The following is a 27,367-nucleotide window of genomic DNA, read 5'->3' as shown; positions in this document are numbered from 1 at the left end:
TCTCTCCTGACAAATGTAATATTACCTTATCCCAGGATGGTACTGAAAAGATCCATTATGCTGATTCCCACACTGGGCACGTCACCCATCTGTTTTCATCCTTTCACTGCACTATTTTTTTCATAGCAGCAAAATAAGTCTATTTTTTTTCTAAATTTGGTCTTGGTCCAGAAGTCATGAGTCTGATCTGAAAGGTAGTCTTCCAGGAATCCAGGCAGGAATAAAACTTGTTTAAAAAGTCTTGCATCTGAAATACTTTGAAATCAGCAAGCTAACATTTTCTGATAAATCTTAGCAACTGTGCGGTAGAGACTATCTGGTTACCCTTCTGATGTGATCGCTGGGACTGACATTGCTCTTCATCTTTCAGGTCCCAAACAAAATCCTTGCAGTGTATCCAGATACCAACAGATCAGTAAAAAGCTATTGTGGATAAAGTGAAACTGAGTGTCCGTGCACTTTGGGATGTATTCAGCCTGATCATCAATACAATCATACTAACAGGAAAAAAGCAACACAGAAGTTTGTGCCTGTTCCTTCTGCAGGTAATGACTGGGGAAGAGATACGAAGTTACTTACAGTTGTGCGTTTCTGGCTGCCAAAATTTGGTTTAAGTGGGTGAATGTATAGTAGTGTTTCTGGAGTTAACAGGGTGGCTTGTTGACTCATTTTGCTCAAAATAAGGTGTTGTGTGAATATGCCCTCATTACGTCAGGTGGAAAGGTTGACTTGATTAACTAATCAAAGTGCCTAAATAATTTATGCTCGCTGCTTTGAGGAAAGACCTAATCATTCTTCTTATGAAAACACGGGCCTGCTTCTGACCTGATCTACATTGGTGCAATTCTGTGGTGGTTCTATTGATGGAAGCAATTGTTCCAAATTCATCAAAATCAAATTATGACTCATGTTGCCTTCTGTATTCTGAAAAGCTCTCTCTTGAAAATATAGCCATTTTAGAAAATTATTCACATCATAGCTGTCTGAACCTCAGTGGTATTGCAGACTCATAAACTCAAAACAGACTGTCGTAATGTGGAAGCTTCAGCTGAATTCATTCAATTCCCCCATTGAATTCTTTACTGTATACAGATGTATGTGATTGTGGCAAAGTTTATGTAACTGAACCACTATTGTAAGAAGGTTAACAAGATGAAAGACTGTTTATCCCAGTGAAGGAACTGCTGGATGGAGGCTTAGGGTGTTCCCAGCTTTCTGAGAATTGGCAAGGGTTAGAATCCTATTATTCTCTGACATTAATGCCTTTTCATCCCACGGAAGCTAAGTGTGGGAAGCTCTTAAAGTTTACATAAAGGTGATGATTATTAGTTAGTTCTCAGCTGATGCTAGTTGAGACGGGCTGTCAAAACTGCAGCCACAGGTCAGGGATGGAGTTTCCACCCAGCAGAGATGACTTGAAATACTTGCATAAGTTCTATTTGACTGTACTTCAGAGTCCCATGGACCATAAACTGCTTGAGCAATCAGAGCTAAATGGAGATTGCTTGAGCCTTCTGAAGAATCAGGAAATGTTCCTTTTTGTTTCAAGTCTGCCCAGGTCGTATAACAGGACCTAACCACTTCTGATAGTAAACTTCTATGCATCATCTGTATAATCAGTATACACCCAAGTTAAAGACTTATTTCCATGTGATTTCTAAGCAGATTGGAATTGATCCAGTCATCTATATTTAGCTTAGCAAAGTAATATAGGGATGTGAGTCTATATGCTTGCTCTAGTCTTTGCAGTCAGAGCTATTTCACATCAATGTCTTCATGAGACACCAGATCTGGTTTGAGTAGCCCTGGTCTCAGCTGTGAAGAAAAACAAAGACATGTAACATGTAAGCAAGATGCAAATGATCTACATAATGAATTTCAAATTAATAGAAGAACAAACATATCTGGACAGCCTGTTTCCCTCTAAGAAGTAATTCCTAAGTTAATCAAAGCACATTAAACTAAGAAGGGAGTTTATTTGAACTGACCCCTGTGTGGAGAGCCATGAAGACAGCATAGCTCTGATGTGCCACTGGTGAGAATAACTGGTTTTCTTTAAAAGCAATAGTTGGCAAAGGCTGGATCAGACTCCTAAGAGATCTAAATCTTTCTAAAGTTCTGCTGAACTGATAAGACCCAATTTAAAGTGATTATCTGATTTTTTTTAACAGACTAATTTTCGTTTGCTTGTTTTGCTGCTTTTGAGATGCGATATGAGGCAATAAAACACAACTGGAAAAGTAGCTCATGTTTGTGCTACCTGATTGCAGCTTTGCTGATCCCATAGGTAACTGAATGATGGGCGATATTGCTATGATACATCTTCCTATGCATCTTCCTATGATTCAAGAAGAGAGAACGTGAAAAAAGTAATTCATGAAATAAAGGACAAACTGGCAGTGTTTAATGACCAAATGCTCACTGGCTGTAATGGAGTCACTCTCTAAGAACTGTGAGTTCAGGCCATTAGTGTGAGGAAAGAAAGAAACCTTTAAAGAAGTTTCACTCTGGAATATGTTAACAGAATTCCATGGGTATATCCTGTGAATAGTTTCATTAAAAATAGCCATTTAAACCTGCAGTGAAGTGAATGCTGGTTATAAGACTGGAAAAGAGATTCTGTCTTTAGTCTGATCTTGGCCACTGCTATGAAACCTGCATACATTCAGACATGCTTGTGTATATATCAGAGTGACAGTTTACTTACGGAGTGAAAATAATTTTTCTCTACAACAGCTGAAGTGATCAAAATATATCTTCATTTCAAAATCCTAAAATGGGTGTTCACAAGTGGTCATAGGGTAGTACTGCACAGTGCAGAGTCGTGTGGAGGCAGCAAAGCTAACACAAAGAGGTGTAATTTCTCTCAAGGGGAATTGTTTGTTATTGCAATTATCCTGCTTATTGTAACTAGTGTAGTTTGCTTAGTTCCAAGTCCTGGCATTTTGCAGTATAGGCATAACACACACAAATATCTTCAAAATGCTTTCGTCAGTGCATAATAAAATACCAAGTCAAAAGAGATAAAACTAAGTTTTCTGTGTCCCTTTACCTGCCATTTAGCTTGCGGTCTTCACATTTAGTTGTTTTTCAAATCTGTATTCAGAAGCTACTAGTTTGTTTGGTTTTTTTTTAATCAGGATCATCATATGGAAGGTTAGATTCAACCAGCTTTTAGACAGGATGTCAGATGATTGCTGTTGGCCAATTTCATTTGAAATAAAGTCATTTCTAGCTCTCTTCACAGATAATATTTAATACATCTAACATGGGAGATATGTTAGTATTTAGGAGTTGAAATCAAAAAATTCTGACAAGAATTAGTGCGCTCCTGATCAGTCTTACTTTGCTTTAACAAAAAGATGTATCGAGCAAGTTCAGAGCAAAAAACCATTGAATGCTGGTTGGAGAGAACATAGCTGAAAATTGGCCTTCAGAATCCACTGAGTTTTGTGTAAGTGTTGTCTGAATGGTCATCTAATTTTGGTCACCTGCCACCGGTTCCAAGCAGCTGAATTCAGTCTGGTGCAGGGGCTTTTCCAGCTATGATGTTCTTGTAATGATGATGGACAAACAGCCGATATAAAAGTCCCTGTGGTCTTGTTCTGAATGCCTAGAAATGCCCTTTGTTCTGGAATTATTCTTAGAAAGCCAAGTATAGAGGCTTCATTGATAAGGTGCAGCATTAAGCAGCCGCAGTGGAAAGGGAGATCAGGCATCTAAGTACATAATTTAGGAAGACAGGAGTGTGACACAGATAAAAATTAGAAGTATGTTTGGGGGATTTAGGAATTAAACTCTACAACTCAAAGTTACACACACCTATAATCAATATTTCCCTAGTAAAGAAACCAGAGCAACACTTGGCTATGACATAGTTAGAATACGTTACCAGAATCCAGCCCTGAATCTGGCGCAGGGATCCCACTCTCCGATGTTGTCACCATATAAAGCCAAACTCAAGAACTTTTATCTAAATTATATGAAAGCCTTGCCCATGCAAAATTTCAGCTGAGTGACAGTATAAATAAAAAACACCCTATGTTGTATTAATATCAGTGTATAGAAATATGAGGCATTGTGATACCATAAACACTGTCTCTTCATGGTTAAACTACACTTTTCTCCACTAGCAATTTCTGATCAGCTGAGTATGTCTAACTGGTTGTATATACTTGGCTGCCAATTTACTTGGTACACCCTACTGATATAAATGGACTGTTAATGGACTTACACTCAGAAAGACCTTTGCAGGCTCAGCAAAGAAGAGGTTAACAGTGTTAATGCCATTTCAGAGAACACATGGTCTGTTGACTACACAGACAGAAATGTCTCTTTTTCTGAGCTGAAGTATACCTTATGCATGAACATGGCCCCTGTGCTCATGATCAAGGTTATAACCTGTTGCATGGTGCCCCGTGGTGGCTGCTTTCCTTCTGCTACCTTTGCCAAGGCCAGCAACTGTTCAGTTGATTTTGATTACTATTAAAAAAACTTAATCCTAAGTCATGATTATTTGCTAACAGGCAGAACGAACAATAAATCAGCATTTACTGATTAGTGACTGTTTCCAGTTCCACTCAGTGGGGGAATGCAGTTCCCTCCAACTAGTTACTTGACACTGATTTCATCTTGCTCTTAAAGACATAGTTAAATAAAAAATCCAGCTGGTAAAATGTTTCTTTTATTAATTTCCTTTTGATCTACTGGGTTATTAAAATGAAACATTTAAACACCTGCTATATTTATCAACAGTTAGAAGGTGTGATTCTTCATTCATTTTCTTTGTATGCTTTTTTCAGGCTTTAATATGCCAGTTAATTGAATTTTTGGTTGTAACTAGTTTCTAGCAAATGTCCATTTCATTTTCTAGTGTGAAATACAACTTTTGTATTGCAACCAATGGTAAAGATAAACTGTTGAAGTAAAGATATTATCAAACGGTTTTGTTTACTTCACATAAACATTTGTATTACTTATGGAATTTTCTAAAATGTTATAAAGTCTGGGGGTTGTTTCCAAATATAATGCCCTTAGCAAACAATATTTATCAACTTGTTTTTATAACAGGGCGTGGATGTTGATCCTGGCTGTGACTTATCAAGCCTCAGCGTGGAAAAACTGGGCCCCCTGACTCCCCACAATTCTTGTTGATCTCTTCTTGGCCAGATAATTAGTGAGGTGAGGAGATGGTTATGGTTTATTAATTTCCAGAAGGCATCTTTCAGTGCTGAAAGGTAGCTAGGTGTCTATGCAATGATGATATTTATATACATGTCTAAAACAAATAAATGATAGAATTACAGTGACTGCATGTTTGCACAGGTGGTTCAGCCTGGGAAGTTCAGTGAAATGCAATTTTTGTCTTCTATTGAAGATGACTTAAGAAAAGAAATGTTAGAAGGTCCATTCTTGCAGATACATGTTTTTAAATAAGATAACTTAAAAAAAAAAAAAAACTTTTTTCAGAGCATGCTATTTACCTGCCTATCTAAATGTTGTTATCTTACAGTTGCAACACATACCTAGAATATCTTATTTCTCTTCTCAGGAAGAGAAACTTGTCTAAGAATGATTGTAGGCATAATCAGATACTTACTTTTAAACAGCTGTTGTGGTTTAAGAAGGTACCACCCTGTGTCTTCTCACTGCAGCCCCATTCAACTGAAGTACATTCACTTACTTTGTGAATTATCCTAGTCCGTTTTGGTGCAAAAATAATTCATCATTCTTTACTATGGATGTTTTGTGGACAAAAGTGACTACATTATATAGCCTTGGGCTTGATGTTTTGTATTGTAGTTTCTAACTTTTCTTATCTTTTTGGATATCAGTCAGGACGATCCAGAAAAGAGTCTCCACCCGGGCATACTCAATATTTGCACATAGCCATTATGCTTGCAAGAAAATACTTCTGCAAAGCAGTTTTGAAAACAACACTATGGTGATGCTAAATAACATTCTCAAAAAAAAAATTTTTTTTAGGGACTTAGTTTTAAAAAACAGATTATTCACACAATCAGGGAAATTTTGTCCTTATTAAGAGAGGCATTATTTCAATGTCTTAAAATTTTTGCATAGAGCACAGGAACCTTACAGCCTATCGGTAATGTCTTTAATTTTTTAAAGGCGATATACTAGTAAGTAGCAGATTTATGATATCAAATCCTTATTTTCCTTTTATTGTGTTCCTTCATAAAATCTTTAAATATGTAGGAGTCCATGGAACGTGTAATATTAAAATATATAATGCTACTTCATTGTGCTTTGCATCAACACTGGTCTGCTCTTGTTGTGTAATTTCTGCATCATTATTATCTGTTGCTTATCAGCTCTGCATACAAGCTAGCGATAGATGCTGATGGCACATATGGCTGTGAGTGCTAGTTTTAAAAAACTCACTTATAAATACATCTCTGTTAAAGTGTCAACTTTGTAACGTGTAAAATCTCAATGAGAATTTGAACGTCCAGTGAAAAACATATGTGACAAACCTATAGCATAAGCAAAACGCCATTTTAAACTTGCCAGTCTCAGTGAAGTCTTATCTCAAATAGCACGATTAGGAACGATAGCTCCCCAAAAGATTAAGAGTAACATAGGTGATCCTTAAAGCCGCAGGAAGGAATTTGCCTTGCAAATAACTGTGCTGGCTGAACGTGGTGTCACCCCCCCACCCCCCGTTTCTGGCAGCAGAGACGCAGAGCAGCAAAGGTTGCTACCAGAGAGGTCTGCTTGCCAGCAGAAGGAAACACGTGCCTGTGCCACGGTCTGCTTCAGGCAAAATCGGCAGGGCTAGTCTCATCTGCTGATGAAGATGGATATGACCTAACCAGATTAAATTTTTTTGCCTCCAGTGGATTTCAGGGATTTGTATTGCCTTTCCTGCCAGCCTTTGGCACAAATAAACACGGAAGGGAATGCAACACCTGACTGTATTCTCACGTACTCCTACCAGAAAAAGCCTGAAAGCAAAACACGAGTTAATTCAACTCAGAGACTGCCCCATGAAAATAATCAGAGGTGAAGTGGGAGAAACTTGATTTCCTCTCTCTTGGAAAGACGCTTAAGAGCCTGGTGGGATGCAGAGGGGCCTCTCTCCTGGGGTGGAGTCTAAGCGATAGCTTTTCCTGTAGGTATAAAGGAAACGCTGTGTATCTGTCTGCAGGGATCTGTAATGGAACGACTTCTCAGATATGGATTGAAAATACGCTTGCCTAAAATAAATGAGAATTTTAAGGACGTGAGTGCAGAGACCTCACTAAAACAGGCATATGAGTAGTAGGTCAACAGCTTTATGGAAGTGAAGCTCCTAATAGCGCCAGGATAGTGGGCCAAACTGTAATACTCTGAAGCACCACCTTTATGGTGTGAAAATCTAAGCTTGTTACAGCCATGCAGCAGGGTAAAAGCTGTTAGCAGTGACGACCTCACTGTGATCTTGGCATCTTCAAAAACGTGACACTTAAATGTTTAACAAATCGATTAAACGTGGACTGTCTGATTTTGGTGTGCCGGACTGACAGATTTTAATTAAAAACCGGTCAAAGAGCCTTTTTTGTACTGTGCAGCGTAAATATACAAAGGCTTGCTTCAAACGTGTTGATAGGGCTTCAAGGTGCTCAGAGGCCTGGCCTCCTTTTGTCTCTGCGCAGTGACACGGGGCGGGGAACAAACAATGATATACCAAAGAAAACGCAGAAAAACCAAAGAGCGACTGCTTGCGTCAGGCAGCGAGAGCCAAAGACGATGGCGAGGGATGACTCAAAGCCTCGCAACGCAGCACTGAAGACTGAGAGGAAAAATTGCCAGAGCAGCTACGGAACAAAAAAATATGACAACACCCAGTAAGGAGATAAAGCTCGGGCGTGGCAGACGCGGCCCCGGATCCGCGGCGGTGCCAGCGCAGCCCAAGGCGTCTGGGGGCACGAGGAAAACTGCCGCTGGAGCGCGATGGCGGGGTGCGGACGGCATGGAGCTGCGAAACGCGGTTGTTTATGGCAGTGCCGGCAGGAGGGGAGGCGTAATTCGGGACAGGGGCTGCTGCGGGAGGGCGGGCGCGGAGGAGCCCTGGCGATGCCGGCGCTGGCAGCCGGGCGGGCAGCGGGGGCGCCGCAGAGCCCGCGGGCGCGGACAGGCCGCGGCGTGGGCGGGGCCGGCGCAGCCGCAGCCGCGCCGGGCGGGCGGAGCGTGCGCGCGGCCCGGCCCCGGCTCATTACTCAGCGGCCGAGCAGGCGGCGGGAGGCGGCGAGCGGGGCCGAGACGGCGGCGGCGGCGGCGGCCTGGCTGGGGCTGAGGAGGAGGTGGTGGTGGCGGCGACGGCGGCGGCGGGGAGCGGGACTGAGGCGGCGGCGGCCGGGCCGGGCCTCTTTGTTTACGTTTCGGAGCGAGGCCGCGGCGGGGGCGGCGCTCGGCCTGTGGCAGCGGGGGCGCCCCCGGCCCTGAGGCGACGCGGGGCTCTCCAGGCCCGTGTCCGCCGGGGCCGGGCCGGGCCGGGCCGCGCTCGGCGCCCGGCGTCTCCCGGTAACGGGGGGGGCGGGGGGCTCTTTGTTGGCGGCCGGGAGGGGCCGGGGCTCGGCGCGGGCTCCTCCCCCGGGGGCGCGGGGGGCGGCGCGGCGCGGCGCGGCGGCCTGTTGGCCTGCGGGGCCGGGACCGCCCCCCGCGGGAGCGCGGCTCCGCGACCTTGCTGTGGAAGTGCCTCCTCGGGAAGAAACGCTCCTCCGGGACGGCGTGACCGCCCCAAATCCGCAGGGGGGCTGGGGGGCGTCTGGCGGCGCTTCCGATTGTTTTGCCTTTTAATTTCATGTTTCCGGTGAAAGGGGTGAGCTGCCTGCCTGCAGAATTTGTTTTGTCCTTTAGTTGCTCTGTGTCGCTAACAGCGTCTGGCTTTGCTCTCAGAGCCTGTTTCTTTATGTGTCTCTCTGTGGAGTGGTGCCATCGCTGAAGCCTGATCTGGGCATGACTGATAAGCTACAAATATGAACCCCACTCGGTTAATTCTCCCCTAGTTACAGTAACAGATTCAGGTGTGTAGTGTGTTTTTTGAATTTAAGCGCTCTGCAGAACAGGCTTGCTGAAGTCTTTCAGATCATCCAGAAACCCTGCACGCTTTGGCCTGTCTGATAATGTAAATATAGAGGGTATTATACTTCTCGTGGAAGGAAAGTATTAATTGCCCTAGGGCACGTGCATGTAGAGTTTTGCGAGGAGAATTTTGCAAGCTTACATCACAACTCGGTCTTATTTACAGGCATGGAGACACTGACTAGTGGGGGACTCTCAATTTACATGAGTGCTAGCCTTGCTTTTAGAGGTGCAGACAAATATACCCCTAGGATGGGACAGTATTTGAAATGCATCTTACTTTATCTATGTATTTGCAGATATATCAGCATAACCTACAAATGGTTCCAGCTGTAGCCTGAAGACGCACTGGGCCAAATCTAGTTAAAGTCTACTGTCAAAGTGAGTTCACTGACTTATCTGAGCTTTCCTGGGGTATAATGAAGAGGGACTCTTAATTCTTTTAGTAATACCTAAGAAACGTATGTTGAATTTTTAACAGTCCCATGCTTGATCTCGGTCTACGAGGACAGCCATCTTGTCTTTTTTTTCACTTGATTTCAGATTTGTAGCATAGGCTAGTCCCTCTGCCCTCCTCCACCCCCCAAGTGACTGGATGTTCAGTGGTTTTCACATAAACGCCCATTGCTGAGTTCTGCAGAATCTCTACTGCCAGGACAGGGACCAGACAAATTCCAGGTTGATTGTCAGGTACTAACTGCTTTCAAGACAGATAGGGCAAAAGTATGTTAGGAGAAGGGAAAGAGTTTTGGAGTTGTAGAGGATGCACAAAGTTGACTGCACAAAGACATTTTGTCATAACTCTGACAAAGCAATTTTAACTCTGTCTTCTAGTGCAGAATTTCCCTAGCTTTTTGGCTCCAGTGGCTCCTATAAGCAGATGAAGTGTCTTGCTGTTTACCATATACCATATGGAGGCTTCTTGGTCAGAAACATTAAAAAGATGATCCAATACAGTCCTGTGTCCTACTGTTTGGGACTACTCATTCTAGGCAGAAGATGAGCTGTCCTTTGTGTATGGGTTGTTTTCTTGGTTGTTGTCTTTAACTTTTAATGATTCTCTTTAGAGAGCTAGGCCTTTGCTGGCTTTATAGGAGTGCAAGTATAACCTCCTTTGCAAATCCTTTAGATAAGTTGCTGTATCAGCCAATTGTAATGCAAATATTAGCAAATAAATTCCATTGTTGAGACTCCAAAACACTTATTTATTTTCTGCCTGCTACTTACCTGACATGGTTAGTTGTGGTTGTTGCTTGTTCTAATTCTTAAACCATGAGTTAATGGGATAGTATTTGAGATTATAATACTATTTGGTTATTTGTTCACTGTATGTTTGGGTGGTTTTTTTTTTCTTCCTTTCCCAACTACCTAAATCATGTGAGTGCTTGTTGTTTAAAGATGTATAAAAAGTAAGTGTGTAGCCCTTCATTTCTGAGGATTGATCCAATATTCTGGACTAAAACAGATATCCTTCCTGATAATCTGCTGAAAAGTACGGTATGATGTTTCTTAAGCTTCCCTTTTCTTCCCCATGAAAAAAGTTTTCTGTGAGTATGTATATAATGTTCATTGCTGTATCACTTTTTGCAAATTAGGCTAATCTGGTTTTGCTCATAGCTGCCTTTTTAATAAGTGATAAGAATGTATTTTATTGCCATAAGTGTTTCCATTTAAAAAAAAGTTCTAAACCCAAAACCCGTGGAAATAAACTTCTTTGTTAATGTTATGGAAAGATCTGTCCTTAAAAATCAATTTAAACTATTTAGACGGTTTGCCTGCTGTGAAATTCATCACAGTTTGGACATGGATTCAGGAAAACAATTTTTATTTTGCTGAACTGAGAATCTGAACGTCTACTGTTTGGATCTTTTCACAAATCCACTTGTCCAAATGGAATTGAAGATTCCCTTTTAAACTTGAAAAAATGCCATTTCTGGTTATCCTTGTGAAAATATCAACTATAGTTAATTAAGCATTGCTTCGTTACATGGTGTATATATGTCCATATGCAAGTACAGAAATAGTCATTTATATTTGCATATATTCTTTTTAATAGTGACTTTAGTGGAAGATAATTAGTTGGTTGATAAAGTCTTTGAGTTTTCAGAGCAATGATAATACTTTTTGTATTTCTATAACATAACACCATAGTTCCATGTTCAGTGGTTACCTTTCTTGAGCAGTTTCTCTCCCTGCTGTTCTTTCTTGCCAGCTCCTGTGTGGCAAAGCAGACAGGGAACTGACTGATACAACTGAAAAATCTTCCTGTTGGACTGATTAATTCCCTTTTGTGTCTGAACAAATAGCTGTACTGGTACAATGTTGGGAGACAGGAGACTGCTTAGGTAGGGACTGCTATCAAAGATGTACATACGAAACAACAGGTTGAATAGTAGTTGCTGGAAGGCTGGAGTAATGCAAGTGGGAAAACCTCTTCTATATTCAGAGGTTCTTGTTTGAAGATATGTTCATAGACTGGGCCTTCTGCAGATGTTCCCTAAAAGCATTCCAAACAAGGTGCTTATTTTGTTTGCTTGAATTCACTGTTAAGGCTAAATGATTTAGGATGAGTACCTGCTTGGTGATGAATGTTGGTCTAGAGCAATTCTAAATTGGTAGCTTACACTGGATGGACATCCTTTTCCAGATCTAGCCATATTAGTCATTTCAATAAACACCCTTAAGGTAGACAGTTGAAAGTTCATGAACTGAAGTAGAGCAATGAGGCAGAAGATATGTCTTTGTAGTGCTGATAACTGTTTGTGTTTTCTTCCTTTTTATTATTTTATTTTATTTTAATACTGCTTTTGTGAAGCAGTGCTTTCCTGGTGTGCCTGTGCTTTACTTAGTGCTTATGTAATCCAGTCTTGAATCTTACTTTAAAATTTAAATGGTTTATATATACATATATTTATACACACACACACACATATATACATATATGTAAATTTTTTGTAGGACTGTATTTTACATGTAGGATTACAAATACCAGTTTATCTTTTATGGCACTTGAAAAATGGATAGCAACTATCTCTTAAGTTTTTTTTTTTTTTTTTTCCTGTTGGTAGAGACAACTTCCCATTCACTGTTCAGAATTTTTCTAAATTCAGCTTACTCTACCTCAGTAACAGATGAAATTTTCAGATCAAAACCTTAAAATACCCTCTCTTTTTTTCTGTCCTATTTCTCATGCAAAACATGGTACTCCAGACATAAGCCACTGATCAGTTTCCCAAGATGTTTATATTTATCAAGTATTGAGTGGAATTTTGTTAGTACCATTCATCTGTAAAAGTTTGTACTTGTGGCAAAACTGTAGCTTTCTTGCTAAACTGTAATTGATATTTTTAAGAAATAAACTATCTTAGAATTTGAAGATGATGTCAAGAAATTCAGGACTTAGTGATTGGTGGAGGCACATTTCCAATAGACTGATTTGAAGTTTATGAGAAATAAGTAGTAATGACTGTATGTTTATACCCTTTAATTAAGGAATTAGGGAATTATTACTTGAAATTGAAGAGTTAAGTCACTTCAAACAAAATACAAACTAATAAAAATACCTGCTTTGTCTTGCAGTAGGTTCATTATTTCAACCAGAATTGCTAGATACTCTTTAGATGTAACTTAAGTTCTCCTTCATGTAAGAATTGATGTTTGTGTTCAGTGAACACACCAAGTACATGGTATCAAGTCTCTTTCCTGTTAGGTGGAAATCCTCTGCACAGATTTTTTCCTTCCTCTGTCACTTAAGGAGTACTCCCATTGACCATTTATTTCTAGAACGGCCATCAGTGAATAGCAATGTGTTTTTGCTATAGATTTTACAAAACCTTTGAGTGAAGTGAGAGCTCCTCCGTGGGAAGAGACTGGAGTTGACGGCATCAAACTGTGGGAAAGAGATCTCTTACTAAGATTGAATCAGATCAAAGTGGAGAACTGTCCAACCAGCTATGTTTGTACAGTACTGTTACCTTAACTGTTTTTGTTTTGTAAAATATTTTGTAAGGTTTTTCTTTGAGGCCTGCATTTTTCTTTGTGTGATGAGAAGATAATTTTGGTGTACCAAATTCATAGCTCATAATTAATAGTATCTAAAATTAAGGAATGTATTGCTATCTGTATTTTTCCCCCTCTGTTATCCTTGGGAAGTGATTAAAAACTAATGCTCAATTCTATTTCAGTTCAAATTAATTGCCTGTAAGCTTAATGCTAAAATCAACCTCAAATTTGTTGCCCATATTGTCACTTTTACTGTTGGATAAATGGTGCTTGACATGTGAACAGACGGGATGCTTATTACTCTTTCACAGTTGGATATTGTAGACTAATGCCTTAATGGTGGCTGGCAAAAAAAAAAATATAACTTGAGATAACTTTATGGTTATTTGTGCTGCAAACAAAGCAAATACTCTATCTGAGCTCCTACACTTCAAATAAACAAGAAGGAAAAACATTAATTCTACCATGCTGCTAGAAAGCATAATCACTGCAATTGTGGATTTTAAGTTTTTATTTAAAAAAAAAATACTTGGCAACCTTTGATTATTTAATTACAATGAAATTATACCAAACTTTTGTTTATTACAGAGCTTAAAAGAATGTAAGAAAACCTCTTTACCCACTATTTATTCTTCTATAATTAATAACTATGATGTATGGCTAAAATGTATGTTCCCATGATTGTAGCCTGTGTTGGTTCATTCTTAAACACTTAACTTGTATTTTAGGCTTCTGAACAAAACCTGAAGTGTCTCCCATCTGGCATTTTGTGTGGGGTGAAAAGAAGAAAAACAAACATTATGTCTCATTTCTTACGTGGTTTCAAAGCTGTGGAGATAGCCCACACATGCACAGAGCTGGACATCTGTAGCTAGGTGCATGGGATAAAAACGATCCCTTTGCTGTCACGAGGCCTCCTGCAGGGAGCAGCTGAGTGGGAGGGCGGGCTTCTGCAGGGGAGGACCTGGGGCTGCTGATGGATGACCAGCTCAACAGGCGTTGGCACCGTGCATCTGCTGAGCTGAAGGCCGAGTGCATCCTGGGCTGCATTCGAAAAGAGTCAGGCCCACAGGCTCAAGCAAGCAACTGTTCCTATCTGTGGGGCAGCTGCCAGGCTCCAGCTACAGTGCGGTCTAGCAGACCACATGTACACACGCTCCCTGTGCCAGAAAGAGAAACTAGAGTGAGTCCACCTCGGGCTGCTGAGGGGGCTGGAGGAGCCACAGGGGGACTGGCTTTGCAGCCTGAGGAAGACAAGGCTAAGGGGGACTTGAATTGCTGACTTTAACCACCTTTAAGCAGGGATGATTCTTCTCAGAGGTGCATGGTGTAGAGACAAGAGTCAATGGCCCCAAGCCCTATTAAGGGAAATTCTAGCTGGAGGGGAAGGGAAAACATTCCCTCAGGGGAGTAGGTATACCCTGGAGCGGGGGCCTGGAGAGGTCCTGGAATCTGTGTCCTTGGAGACTTTCAGCTGGGCAAGGCCCTGAGCAATCTGATTTAAATATAAACTTGAAGCTCTGCCTGTTCTGAGCAGGTGGACTGCCTGTAGAGGTTGCTTTTGAGACATATTATGATTCTGCTGTTTGGGGCTTTTTAAATTTTATTTTCAAAGTGTCTTATGAAAACTGTCAAAATAAAGGCACTGTGAGGTAGATAAACGTGGCTCTCCATGACTGCAGCAGGAGCTGCAGAGGGAAAAAAAGCCATGAGACATAATAAGCATCCTCTTTTAAATTTGCTAGTGGCAGTATTGGCCTTTTTTTTGCCCTGCGTTCAGCTTTCCAGATGACTAGGCCAGACAGTACTTGCAGGCTAGGATAAAGGACAAAAAAAGGTTATAGTACCTATCATGCTTATGTTCACTGTGATGAACGTAAAAACTGAGCTCTGTGGGAACAGCCTGAAGTAACGGGCTGGGTAACCAGCTGAAGTTTGTCTGGATCCTCTGCTGTGTAGAGGAGGAGTGTGTTGGCAGCAGTGGCTGCTGCAAGGCTTTGAATATGTGCTGACTGGGTGAAGATTTCATACACTTAACTGCAGTTAGGGTTACTCCAGGAAATGGCATAATGGAGCAAATTGGTCCTGATATCCGGCAGATCATAATAGCGGATTGTGAATGGAGAGAAGGGTAAGAGAAAGAAAAGCAGCCTTAGCAGGTCCATAAATCCGCTTGTGCTGTTGTCTCTTCTGCTTGCGCTGCCTGCAGAAGACCCCATCCTCTAGCTCTGTTGTAACAGTTAATTCTTATGCGTTTGACCACTTAATAAAGCTAATCTGGGATCTTAGGGACAGGGAGCTGAGCAGAACAGAAGGTGACAATCCAGAGTAGTTGTTTTGCCTCTTACAAATGTAGCTGTCCTGGGGTTTGAATCTGTAGGTAGTTTAAATGCATGAATACAGCTGCTCCTGTGTTACTGCAAGATTGAGTCCTTGGGAAAATCTAGTGTTGGGGAGGGCATATCATTTTAAGCCCTGGATGTATTACTTAATAATTTTAATGCCTATGTTTGCATCAGAGCTCAGTTATTATGTTTCCTTATAGGATTTCAGGCATAAACATATGCATGTTGTTTCTAACATTAATCCTAACCTTATGTTTTACTACAGAAACATCAAAAAAGTGAATGTCTTGACTGACATGCTCATCAGCATAAGTCGGTTCGTAACTAACTGCTCATTCTGCAAGTGTTTTGGAAGGTGAGAAATATGACACACTGGTCGCATTCAGCACAGAAAGGGTAGTAACTTGATATCCTTGAAAAGCTTTATTAGAAGTGTATGGGCTATGTTCACTTGTTTCATTTAGTGCCTGAAAAAATGGACTATTCAGGTGACATGAGGTAACAGATCATTCTATTTGATAGTGGCTCTTTTAATGAGCAGTAATTTTTGTTTCAGACCTTCCGGCAGTGAATGACTTTCATATTCAAAGGTTACTGCAATGCCAAACTCCTTGTTAAGCAATAGTAGTGCTTATTTTGTTGTTTTTTAAATTGAAGAGTGACAAGATTCTTGTGCCACTCATATGTCAAGGTGCGGAAAAAAAAGGACGATTCGGTTTCTGGCAGTCTTACGTTGGATGTACAAGGGTTTCGTTAATGTTAATATACAGCACTTCAGTAGTGATGTAAGCTGAGGTTGGGGGGAACTAAATCTGACTGGAGTTACTTTATTCTCTCCCTCTTATTTTATTCAAAATCCTTTCTTTCTACTTTTCTTAGACATTTTCTTGTTACAACTCCTAGTGTGCATAGTTACTAGCACTAGCATACTATGCATAGCAGGACTTCTGAGGATTTTTGTTCTTGTTTAAAGAATGGGAATTCTCAAACTTCTCTAGTTTGAGAACTTCTATCTTAGGAATTTTTTTTGCTAGAACGGGCTAGGCTGTCAGGCACTTTTGGAGTCTAATGGGAAAAAGAGGAACCGGACAACAGAACAGACTCTTCTTTTATTGCCATTAGTAGTGAATTCTGTAGATTTGTCTAGTATATTGCAAACTACCTAGAAAGCAAAGCCTTTATTTTGAAATGTGCTGCCCTCCCTCCCCCAATAAATCATTGGGTAAAGTACCGTACTGCATTACAGGGGGTATCTCGAAAGGAGTTGTCAGAGCTGAGTTTGCAATATGTTTTGGAGCTTTTTGTTCCGTTCTAAAGCTCTTATTACTGAAGTATTTAATGCCAAATACTTTAGACAGGATGTGGTAGCCCCATTAATCTGCTTATATTTAAAAGATAAATGCATGAATTAGTGAAACTAGCATTCATAATTGGATTCTGAGTTTTTGTAACTGGGATTTAAAGTTAAAATGTTTTAAGATTTTTTTCTTCTTGGTGGAACTATTGATGTGATTCTTCTTAAATGTAGTTTTTTAAGAAATCTAAAAGCTTTTTTTTCCTAGTTGCTATACAACTCCTCATTTCCTGTAGTGTATTTCTGCAGCTATTGTCCCCTTTATTACTGCTGCTTAATGATTATTGTAGGTCACTGGGTGTCTTTTGTTTATTTGTGTCCTTTAAAAGGATAAGAGAACCTTTAGATCTGCTAAAACATTTAGCTGCTATGTGCTTCAACTTCCTCTGTAAGAGGAGGCTAAAAAAAAAAATCAAGCCTACCTCCAGAGTAATCCTGGAATGGAATTTTACTTCTAGACTGGTTTCGTTTGCTGATGGTTTGCCTATTTAAACTGTATTCCTGCTTTGCCAGCTAGTCACTGGATAGGCAGAGAACTGGTGTATTGAGGCAAACTTTTGTCACTTTTGTGGTACGGTTAGAAGTAATGGTCTCTTATGTAATTAGCTGAAACAGAAGAGTACCAAGATCAGTAGCTTCCTCTCTGCTCGTGACTTTCAGGTTAGATTACTGCTGATCTTCAAATACCGGCGTTTGTTGAACGGGCCGTGACATATGATTCTGCGTGAAAGGGAAGTATATAAACCAATATGGAGTAACACTCCTAGGAACACAGTAGTAGCAATCATTTGGCAGGGATACAGCATAAGTGTGGTTTTTAATCTGTTTTCTGGTTCCTATAGCATGTATTCAGATTGCAGTTCTTACACAGTTGAATTGCACACTTCTCCTTCTTAAAGTGGGAGAGCTTTTTGAAGTCTTGCTTCACTGAATTTTCACTGATTTCAGATTTTAACAACATGGTAAAAAAACTACTGCAGTGACAAAGAATTCAGCGCCATAAAACTGAATATAACCTATAGAAAGCAGAACTGTATTTTGGACAGTAAGCAGTAAGATTTTTCCTTTCTTATAGTTTAATTTAGTATATATATATTTTACTTCTTTTTTTAAAAATTTAACTTGACTTTTTCCCCCGTCTACTGTCCTTCTGTATATACTTTTATTTCAAAAAGGATTAAGGAATTGGAAGATCCTTGCCTCATCTTATTATTTCTGCAAAAGAGGTTTTTCTAAGAATAGTCTTTAATCCGCTGTCATAATATCTTCTTTGCCAAACTGTAGAATTAAACAGGTTTTCTTTGGCGGAGCCACTGTGATTTGAGATTTGCGTGGCAAAACTGACCTGCAAGAGACAGTTGGCAAAGTGTTATTTTGTATATTGTGATAGTAGGATTCATCATGGAACCATCTGTGGTGGATCCTCATCTGATGTTACACTGAAGAAACTGCAGAGATACAGTCCTACGAAATGTGGAACAGCAGAGTGTTTGCTGATAATGTATTTGGAGATACGGCACAGTTCACTCTCATAATGCTTGTTCCAGAAAAATGACACCTGTTAAATTTTTTTATGATTAATTAAAGTCACAGTTCAGGAGTTTGTTAAACAAACAAAATCCCCCCCATAATCACACATATAGGAGGAAAGGTAAGGTGAGAATCTTTAGGGTTACAAATGCCAGTTTACAGGCTGCTTAATACTGTGTATTGCGCAGCTGTATGCCTCTTGGGTCACATCATAGTGACATATGAATTTAAAACCTGTTTTAAACAGAAAGGAAGATATTTATCTTAAAAATCCCTGCTGATGTGTCTTTAAAAAATTGGTTAAGAATAGAGAAAAATTCTGCATTGTATTCCATTACAAATACATCATTTCACTGTGCAACCTGTAGCATTGATCTCTGTGATAAACCCTTATCACAACCCAAAGTACAAAACTCCAGAGGACTTACCTGTGCAAAATGCTAGTTGCAAAATGTCCTTGTAATAAACTAAATCAGAAGTGATTTATAACTTAGTGATGATATGTATGTTAAGTAACGGTTATTGGCGTAGATAAACACTTTGCAGAGGGAAGTTACACTAGTGTTCCTGAGCAGCTGTGTTTACTTACTGATCATGTTGCAGGAACTGACTTGACTATGAGAAATGCTGGAAGGTTTTATGGTTATTGTCAGAAATCTCATTTGTCACTGGCCTGAGTACCCGTGGCTGATTTAAATACCATAAAATTGACTATAAGCCTCAAAATTTGGGTAAATCTCAAACTAGGTAACTCCTAGTCCAGTTTCTAGGATGTTTTAAGTGCTTATATTGGTATCTCTCTCTACAGATTGCTTGGTGTTCATTTAAAAAATGTATATATTAGAAATCAGGAAATCTGCATAGCACCGAGTGCTTATTATTCACAGATGTTCAAGAAGTCTCTGATTTCATCCCCTCTGCCACATGCCAGCTGACTTCTATGCTTCCTCAGAGGAAAGGGAGTTGAGAGAAGGAACGGTAGATAGACAGGCAGAAATTTTCACATTTCTTCATGCAGCTGATACAGTGCATTCATTTACACTTCTTGTTTTCCTTGTCTTCAGACTGTTGGAAGGCTATGTAGCTCTTAGGCATACTGGATGGTTAACTTCTTTTGTTAAGATTGCACCTCTATTTTCCAGAACAAATATTTAGTACTTCATTTTCAATTGTGGTGTTTTTTAAAAGCCAGGTTATTAAATAGTGAATTGCGTGACACTTTAGGATATGGGTCTCTGACCAAAGCAGCTGTCTTCATTTTATTGGGTATATTTTCCTAAGTAATCTGATTTCTAGACAGTGCACTACATTTGGACTTACCTTCTCTGTCTTGTGCTTTCTGATTATTTTTGTTTTTACTTCATATACATTCCCCCATTATAGAGTTAGAGCCCCTTGTGTCCGTAACAGCTATTATAGCTAATTGCCATGGAAATAGAAATAGGGCCCGAAACAACAGCCTGTGTATAATTTTCCTCTGTGGCCAGCTGCTTTAAGGACTACCATGAAAGGGAGATAGAATTGGTGCCAAGCGCTCTGGGTCAGTGATCTGACTGTTTTAGGTTTCGTGGGCGTGTGTAGGAGAGCTAGAAACATGCAGGCTGATGCATCTTTTTCTGTGCTTTGTGGTGATCTCTTTTATCATCTAACCTTAACAAACAGTACCTTATGTCTTCGTGAATGCCTTTATGCTGGTGTTTCTTGCAACGGAAGGGCCATATCTTACAGATTGGTAATATGTGACAACATTTTAGAGTGTAGAGAGAAACTGAGATGCAGGATTGGGAAGGTGAATTGTATGAAATCCTCTCAATCAGAGCTTTAAGGACAAAACAGAAAAATGTCTTTTTTGAAATGGCAAAACTGCAAAACTTAAGTGCCAGTTATGAATCCTTTACTGTATTTGTGTGTTTATTCTTTACCTCTGCAGTTTTCTGCTTATGTGAAGTATATGGTGTCTCTGTGGATCTGACTGTAAAGAATTCAGTTCTCAACTGAATTTGATTGGGTATTAAAGAAAACAAAGAAATTTGCTCTAGAGACAAAGCAAATTATATTGACTGTCTAATTCTGGATATTTTGAAAGAGATGTTTCACAATATGCGAATTCTCTTTAGAAATGTATGTGTAGTAATTTACTCTTGATTTTTAAGTAAAGGGCACTCAAATATCCTGGATGCAGGTTCAGCAGTTGAAGTTTGTGCTGCTCACCCCTATCCAGTAGTACCGGTTTTTAAACCATTTTATGAAACGTTGCTATTTGATACTTGGTTTGCATAAATACACGCGTTGCACTTCTGAGGAAAATTTGATGTGAAGTGGCCGTGTCGGCCTTGCCTGTGCGCCGCAGGGAGCGGGGTGTGAAATTGCTGCTGGAGCTTCTTCGGTGGTTGCTCTCTGCCAGCTGGCCAAACCGTGTTAGGAAATGGGTCAGCTGGAGCAGTGCTTAACACCAAGAATTGTTTTTGTGGCTTTCTACATGTTTGGATGTGATAGTACACTACATATTTCTAGACAGATGCCAGTAGCTCACTATCCTGTTAGTTACAGTCTTCATTTTATTGCTGTCAGTCATAGGTTTTTCCTTACTGTTAAGTAATCTCTAAAAAATTAGTTACTTCTGACATTATATCAGCCTCTTTGAAGTTACCTGAAATATGGAAGCGGAAAAGCTTAAAGTTACAGTTGCCTAATGCAAAAATTACTTAGTGTTGCTCACTTTCTCCAGGTTCAGGTTTCCCCAATTTCAAGTTCAGCTGTTACATTTTGGCACTAATGACAACAACCTGTGACTGAGCTGATCATTATTTCTGGCTACCTAGTATTTCAGGGTAATTTGATGCAGGGAGTTCAAGTAGTAGTGTAGTAGTGCATAAAACATAATGTTGAAACTGAGCTGTTAGAGCACCGTTGTGTATTCCTGGTTTTATTGTTAATCTTTTATCATGGCTCCTGAAACATTTGGGGTGGGGTTTCTAAAGTTACGCACTGCTTTGTAGAAGCATCTGTTTATGGCTTAGAAGCTATGGTATTGCTCAGAAAACTCTGGCGGGGCAATAGTAGAGAACAGAGGCATACCAGCTTCCAGTTTTTGCTTGTAGCTTGTGTGACTAACCCTGTAAATATAGTCCCTGAGGGGGCCTAGTGTCAGTGACGCAGCAGGACACCTCCTCAGCCTCTGTGAAGTCTCCTTGTTCGAGAGGGGACAAGGAAATAGGGCTAGAAGGCAACACTCAGGGGGCTGCGTTTACTAGCAGATGCTACTGAAGAGTTCTGCTCGGGAAAAATGTATGTTCCTCTTCCCAGGAAAAATGCTTGGCTGCCAGTTGTAACTCTCTCCTCCCTATCCTCCATCCAAAACAAACAAGCGAGCTCCTAAATGCTGGTGGCTCTTTTAAGTCATACTATTCACCTGTGCTCTGCACTGGTGCTGCAACTGCTCTCGCAGGCTCTTCCAGGAAGGCAGTCACTAACCAAAGCAACTAGAAGAAGGAAAAGGTCAGTTTAATTAAGATGAAGAATGAAACATGCATTTAATAGTCTTTTTTGTATGTATATATTTTTTCTTTTAATAGCTTATAGTCTACCCTAAAGCTGGAAGTTGAATTTCAGTACATGTAAAATTTTATGGAAGCATTTTGCTTCCCTTCGTAATACACTGCAAATTATTTTTGTACAACGGATAGCACGATGTCTGACTTGGGAGTTTACAGTACATAAAATGTGTAAATATTAAGGTGGGGATGATTTAAATTAAAGAATCCCATTAGAAGTAATTAAAGAAAAAAAGTTATTGGTTTTGTTTCGATGAGGAAGTTTTTTCCTTTCCTGCCCCTCAAGTTCTACATGAGTAATAACATTAGAGATAAAGCTTCACTTATTTTCTCAAGTGGACAGAATAGTGGTCTGTGCCTGGTTGTCTGCTGAAGAGCAACTCTGAATTATTGCGGAGCTGACTGGAGGTCTCCAGCAGCTCTGGAGACAGTCGCTGGCCAGGGAGCTGCCTCAGCTGCAAGGAAGCACATGAAAGCCTCTCCTGGAAGCTGGAGATGGGTTAAGTTGGTCCCTAAAGCTGGACTTGCTGGAATATGTGTTGCAAGCATTTTTGAGGTGGAAAAAAAGAAATAAGGAATGGGTAGTGCGTACTCTTACTTCCGTGGAGAGGGACTAGAGAGCAGAAGCAATGCAGACTGGAGCGACGTATGTGTTTTGAGAAGGCAACCTAAATTAGAGCGGTTAAGAGTACCTGATCTGCAGCAGCTTTTCTGTGAACAGTGAAGTGACCATGTGTGCTTCAGCATGTTCAGTCTTTGTTTAGTTTGCACGGCTTGAATTGCTACATTTGGTCACTACTAATCTGGGTGAAAGCGCAAACCACTCTGAGAATCTCAGGGTCTTTTTACTTATATTTGTAGGTGATATAAGAAAGCTCCCTGGATGTCGAGTCAATAGGATTACTTGTCTGTTCCAACCAGCCCTGGCATTTGGGGAAAGATGTCTGTTCTGGAGGCTAAAATTAGATATCAAACTTGTTTTGTGGGAGTAGTTCTTTCACAAAATGACAGTGGATCCTTGGAACGCTCTTTTGTACACAACACTTTCAGTATTCAATTTAGCAGAATTCTAGATTTTACTAGGAATATTTATACTGTCAACTGATAAACAGAAGAGACCTTTTTGTTTACCAGTTTAAGAGCTTAGAATGAGAAATAAAATTTTAGATAGATTAGCTTACAGTAACAGTTGTATCTAAATACTCTTCTAAGCAATTTGTTGATCTGTCTTGTCAAAGGGAACGCATAATCCTTCTGTTGCTTGGAGCCTCTTGTTGTGCCACCAACCTAACTATATATGTTGTTTTGTATTTAATAGTAAAGCCAGTGTTCATTTCAATCTTTTTTGATTGTCTTTTTTTATTTTATTTTAGATTGGAGAGGGGTCACTCTCCGGGTTTGAATTGGAATTCAGAATAGAGTGCAAGTGTTCTTGTGTAAGCCTGTACTGTTTAAGTGGTAAACAGCTCCTTTGTATTAACTGGGGCTCTAAGGGATTTTTGGAAGGCAGAACCAAGTTCAGCTCATTGGAGTGGTCCGTTCAATTAGGTGATTATTTTATGGAAACTCTGATGTGGTGTGTACTGGCCAAGCAAAGGCTCTTAAAGTGGAGAAGGGAGTGGTTCATTTTCCTGCATGTCCTTCCCTTCTTAATAGACTCTTCAGACTACAGGTCCTGTTTGAATATTCAGATTACATGAAAAAGCATGCCTCGCTAGTGTTCTTCATGCTAGGAAGTGTCATGTGATACAGCTACAATATGAGGTTAGAGCCACTATATGAACCCATAAGGTGGAATATTAGTGTTAATGAATTTCCTGCCTTGTTAATTTAGGACTGTGCATAGTTAGTGCATGTGCTGAGAACAGAGTTAGTTCAACAAAGAGGGCTCTTAGTTTTCACGAGAGATTTATCCATCTGGCAGTGATGTTTGCGAGGAAATTCATTTTTATAGAATGTATTCTATAAAATTGTATCGTATTTTCTTAAGTTTCATTTTGCTAGCATATACTCAAAAGCTTTTTCATTAAAGCTGCATCGATTTTTCTATAGAAAACATGTCAGCTTTTCTGAAATTATTATCTTTAGTGAAGAAAACTATCTATTTATTTCAAAATGTTCAACAGGCTGTTGGAAATCAAGAAACTGGCTTTGAATTTTCCATAGAAAATGAATCCTGAAAGTAAATTGTAACAGCCTTAAAGTTTAAAAAATTGAAATGTGTCTTAAATCTCTCGTCTTCAGGCAAACTGAAGTGGCGTCCTTCTGTGTTTGAACTTGAAAGCAGTTGGCAAGCCGTAACATAGAAGTCTACACGTGCCCTTGTTATCATTATGTAGATTTGCCTTGCCTAAGTATTTCTGTCCTTGACCAAAACTGAGATCTTCCCTGTCTAAGTATGTCTGTCCTCCACTAAAACTGAGGTCTTCTGTCCACCTTTGCTTACTAAATCTGTGAGTAATGAAGTTTGGCTTTCGGACAAACAGTGTGTTAAAAATCTGATTTTCTTTTAGGACATGTACTTGCACTGCACTTCTGGCCTGTGCTACAGAAAAATCACTCCAATATATGTGATTTTATTCAATAGTTGCCTGTATAAAATGGCCCCCAAAATCAAGCTGTAAGCTCAAAATTTTGTGATATACCAGTCCTCATGTGAGTGACATAAGCTAAATAGAGGACTCCTATAATGTAGATGTACATTAGATGAAGTGGTAGGCACTTCTGTATCAATTATGCACAATCTAGAGACCTCATTAAAGATATGTCAACATTAAGAGTAGCTTAGGTAATCATCTGGAAGTTGTTCAACTCATAACCGTCTGACTTGTTTAAAAGCTCTGCAAAATTTTAAGAAAATTAATGCTACAGTCAGCAATGATGATATTTCAGTTTAGAATAAGCTTCAGATTTTTCAGAGGTCTCTCACATTTGTGGAGGTCTAGTACTACCTTACTGCACTGTTCACTCAACTAGTGTTAACTCCTTTTTCCAAATCCTTTATCTGTACTAGCATTTAGCAGAGCTTGAATGATTCTGAATTATACCTTTCTGTTCCGAGGGCAATATTGAAAATGAAAACATTAATAAAACCGGGTTACTTTTGTGAAAAACTAAACGAGTTACGAAATTACCTTTAAGAAACTGTATGCTTTAGTGAAAAATGGGCTTCATTTACAATACCCCGTTTAACAGATGTCCAGAAGCCTTTAAATTTGACAGCTGAAAATTAGACAAGCATTCACAGACACATGATGCATACAAATGAGCTATGTGTGAACTGCAATTTTGCAAAGACATTAAATAAAAATCATTAATGCAAGAACTTAATGTACGCTGTGTATTTGTTGTGCTTTCAATAGCCTTCTAGCATATATTTGAAATACTGTTGGCTTTCTTTACATATGTCTCTAGATTCCTACAGAAGATTAATTTTCTGTGGTATTAGACTCCTTATTTTAATTGCAGTGTTCTGAATGAAGTTATTGAATCATCATTGATAGGTGGCGTATGCCATTATGATGTCAATGTATTGCCTTTTTCCACTTCTGCATCTCTTTATCTGTCATGATTTTAATCTTTTTTCACTCTACTTCAGACAGCCTCTCTGGTAATCTGCTTCCTTACTTGTACAGCAGTTGTTCCCAGGAGCTCCCAGTCTTCAAGGTGTATAGGTAGATCACTGTCTTTGTTTCTGTTTGTGTTGTGCTTGAGACAGGTCTTGCCTCAGAGACTGTTTGCTGGCTTAGCATCCTAATTTTCTTCTTCTAACTAAGCCCATTTAAATTCATTCTTGGGGGGAGGGTTGGTTTAGAGAACGTGAACATGAAAACAAAATCTAATAAATTCCACACACTAATTTTTCCTAGTAATCGTTGTTTCTCATTTCTTATGTTTTACTACATTTCAAGGTGTTAGGGTGTGAAAACATCTCAACATCTCACTCCAGCAAGAACCAACCGAATAAATAGAATTTCTTACATGGAAGGATTGAGCACCACAGCTTACATAACCAAATACAGCATAGGATGAAACCTAGATATTCATTTTATGTTGTCTAGTAAAGATATAAAAGCGCAATTAAGGAGCAGTCTCAAAGACTTAGCTGTACAGAGCATATGTTTCTCCACCCTTGAAGTTACTAGTGTTCCAGGCAAGTCTCTTTACATATCCCTACTGGGAAAATTATATCTTGTGTTCCATTTCTTTTTCTGAAAGGGAGAAACAGCTCTTTGAAATGAAAGCTTTTTGTCAGTTTACAATGCAGCCTTTGAAGCTTTCCTCTTAACTATTGCTCTCTTCAGTGAGGAAAGAGTGCAGAAGAGGTCAAAAAGTATTTTGTGCACTTATATAAGCTGAGAGATGCTTTCTTCCATAAGACCTGCTCTGTTTTTTTTTCTCCTCTGTATACCTGGGATGCATGCGTTCAGTTCATTGTGTGATAGAAGTAACATTATATGTAACTGTGTTGTTTTTAAAGTGATCTTTGATTTAAAAAGCACAAACTTGGTATCTAATTGACATGAGGGCTAGCAGGTGTGATAGTCGTGAAAATATTATTTGTTGGTAGTGCTGCACTGGAGCTGTATACTCAGATGTTTAGTTGAAAGCACAGAGTTTTCCAGTTAGGTTCTAATTGTGGATAGCTGAACTTGCTGTCGTTAACTCTGATATACGACACATTGCTGGGTCTGGGAGAGTTCTCATAATTGCCTGTTGTTTCAGCTAAACTTCCAGGGGTCCTGATGCAGATGAGCCTGGACTGATGTTTAAAGCAAAATCATAGATCACCCAAATGCAGCCCCAGTGCTGTGATGGATATAGAAGGTCTGATAACCTTATCTGTACCATGAACTCCATGTAGCCACAAACCTCAGCTGAACCGCACTGATGCCAGCTCTGGTTTGAACACATCAAGTTCACTCCTGTTTGGAAGCGTACTGTTTAGAATTGAAGCTGTACTGCATTGGAGACCTGTGTATAGCACTGCCCTGTGGTAAAGATAATAGATTTAAACAGCATGAAATAAAAAAGGGGCCTATTAGGAGTAGCAAGTCATCTATCTCTGCTCTCTGAAAAAATCCACATATGCATTTTTCAAAGACAAATTTACTAAACGTTTTTTATTTACTAAATTTTACGTTGTTAATGTTTATATAGTTTTGCATTCTGAGTTTTTGGTTTTATATATGTGTAAGTCCATCTGGCCATTCCTGTCATACAGTTATCTTGAAGATAGCAGGTTTAGGTAGAACAGTCCTGTTGAGAAGCGCTAAGGTGTATGCCTTTCTTTAAACAGATATGAATGACAGATGTGTATTTATATATAAACTTTGTTATACAAGGTTTCTTTTGTTCTAAAATCTTACTACTGTTTTAAATAAGCTTCATGTAAAGCTTGATGAAGAAATTTGGTTTATGTTGATTGTCATTATTATTTGTTGTGAAGGAGAATGGGGTGTCAGTGAAACCTTATTTAAAAAGGCCACGCTTCTTAC

The 27,367-nt window shown here is 39.7% G+C and overlaps 1 protein-coding gene across 22 annotated transcripts in view; it reads left to right on the top strand.

The window, feature by feature from the left end:
• Window positions 1-7,689: 7,689 nt before the first annotated feature.
• Window positions 7,690-27,367, top strand: part of MAPK8 (mitogen-activated protein kinase 8) — a 55,857-nt gene continuing 36,179 nt past the window's right edge. For 6 of the 22 annotated variants that reach the window (XM_068950177.1, XM_068950191.1, XM_068950178.1 and 3 more), the window contains exons 1-2: window positions 8,183-8,303; window positions 9,384-9,465. The gene's annotated coding sequence lies outside the window, so the exon portion shown is untranslated. Of the gene's footprint in view, window positions 7,848-7,898; window positions 7,962-8,174; window positions 8,307-8,504; window positions 8,524-9,383; window positions 9,466-15,696; window positions 15,787-27,367 lie in introns of those variants that run through there. The other 16 variants (XM_068950184.1, XM_068950195.1, XM_068950183.1 and 13 more) reach the window with 12 other exon arrangements.

Source organism: Struthio camelus, chromosome 7 (assembly GCF_040807025.1).
Source record: "Struthio camelus isolate bStrCam1 chromosome 7, bStrCam1.hap1, whole genome shotgun sequence".
NCBI classification, from domain to species: domain Eukaryota; kingdom Metazoa; phylum Chordata; class Aves; order Struthioniformes; family Struthionidae; genus Struthio; species Struthio camelus.
This window is presented reverse-complemented; position numbering and strand designations above follow the sequence as displayed.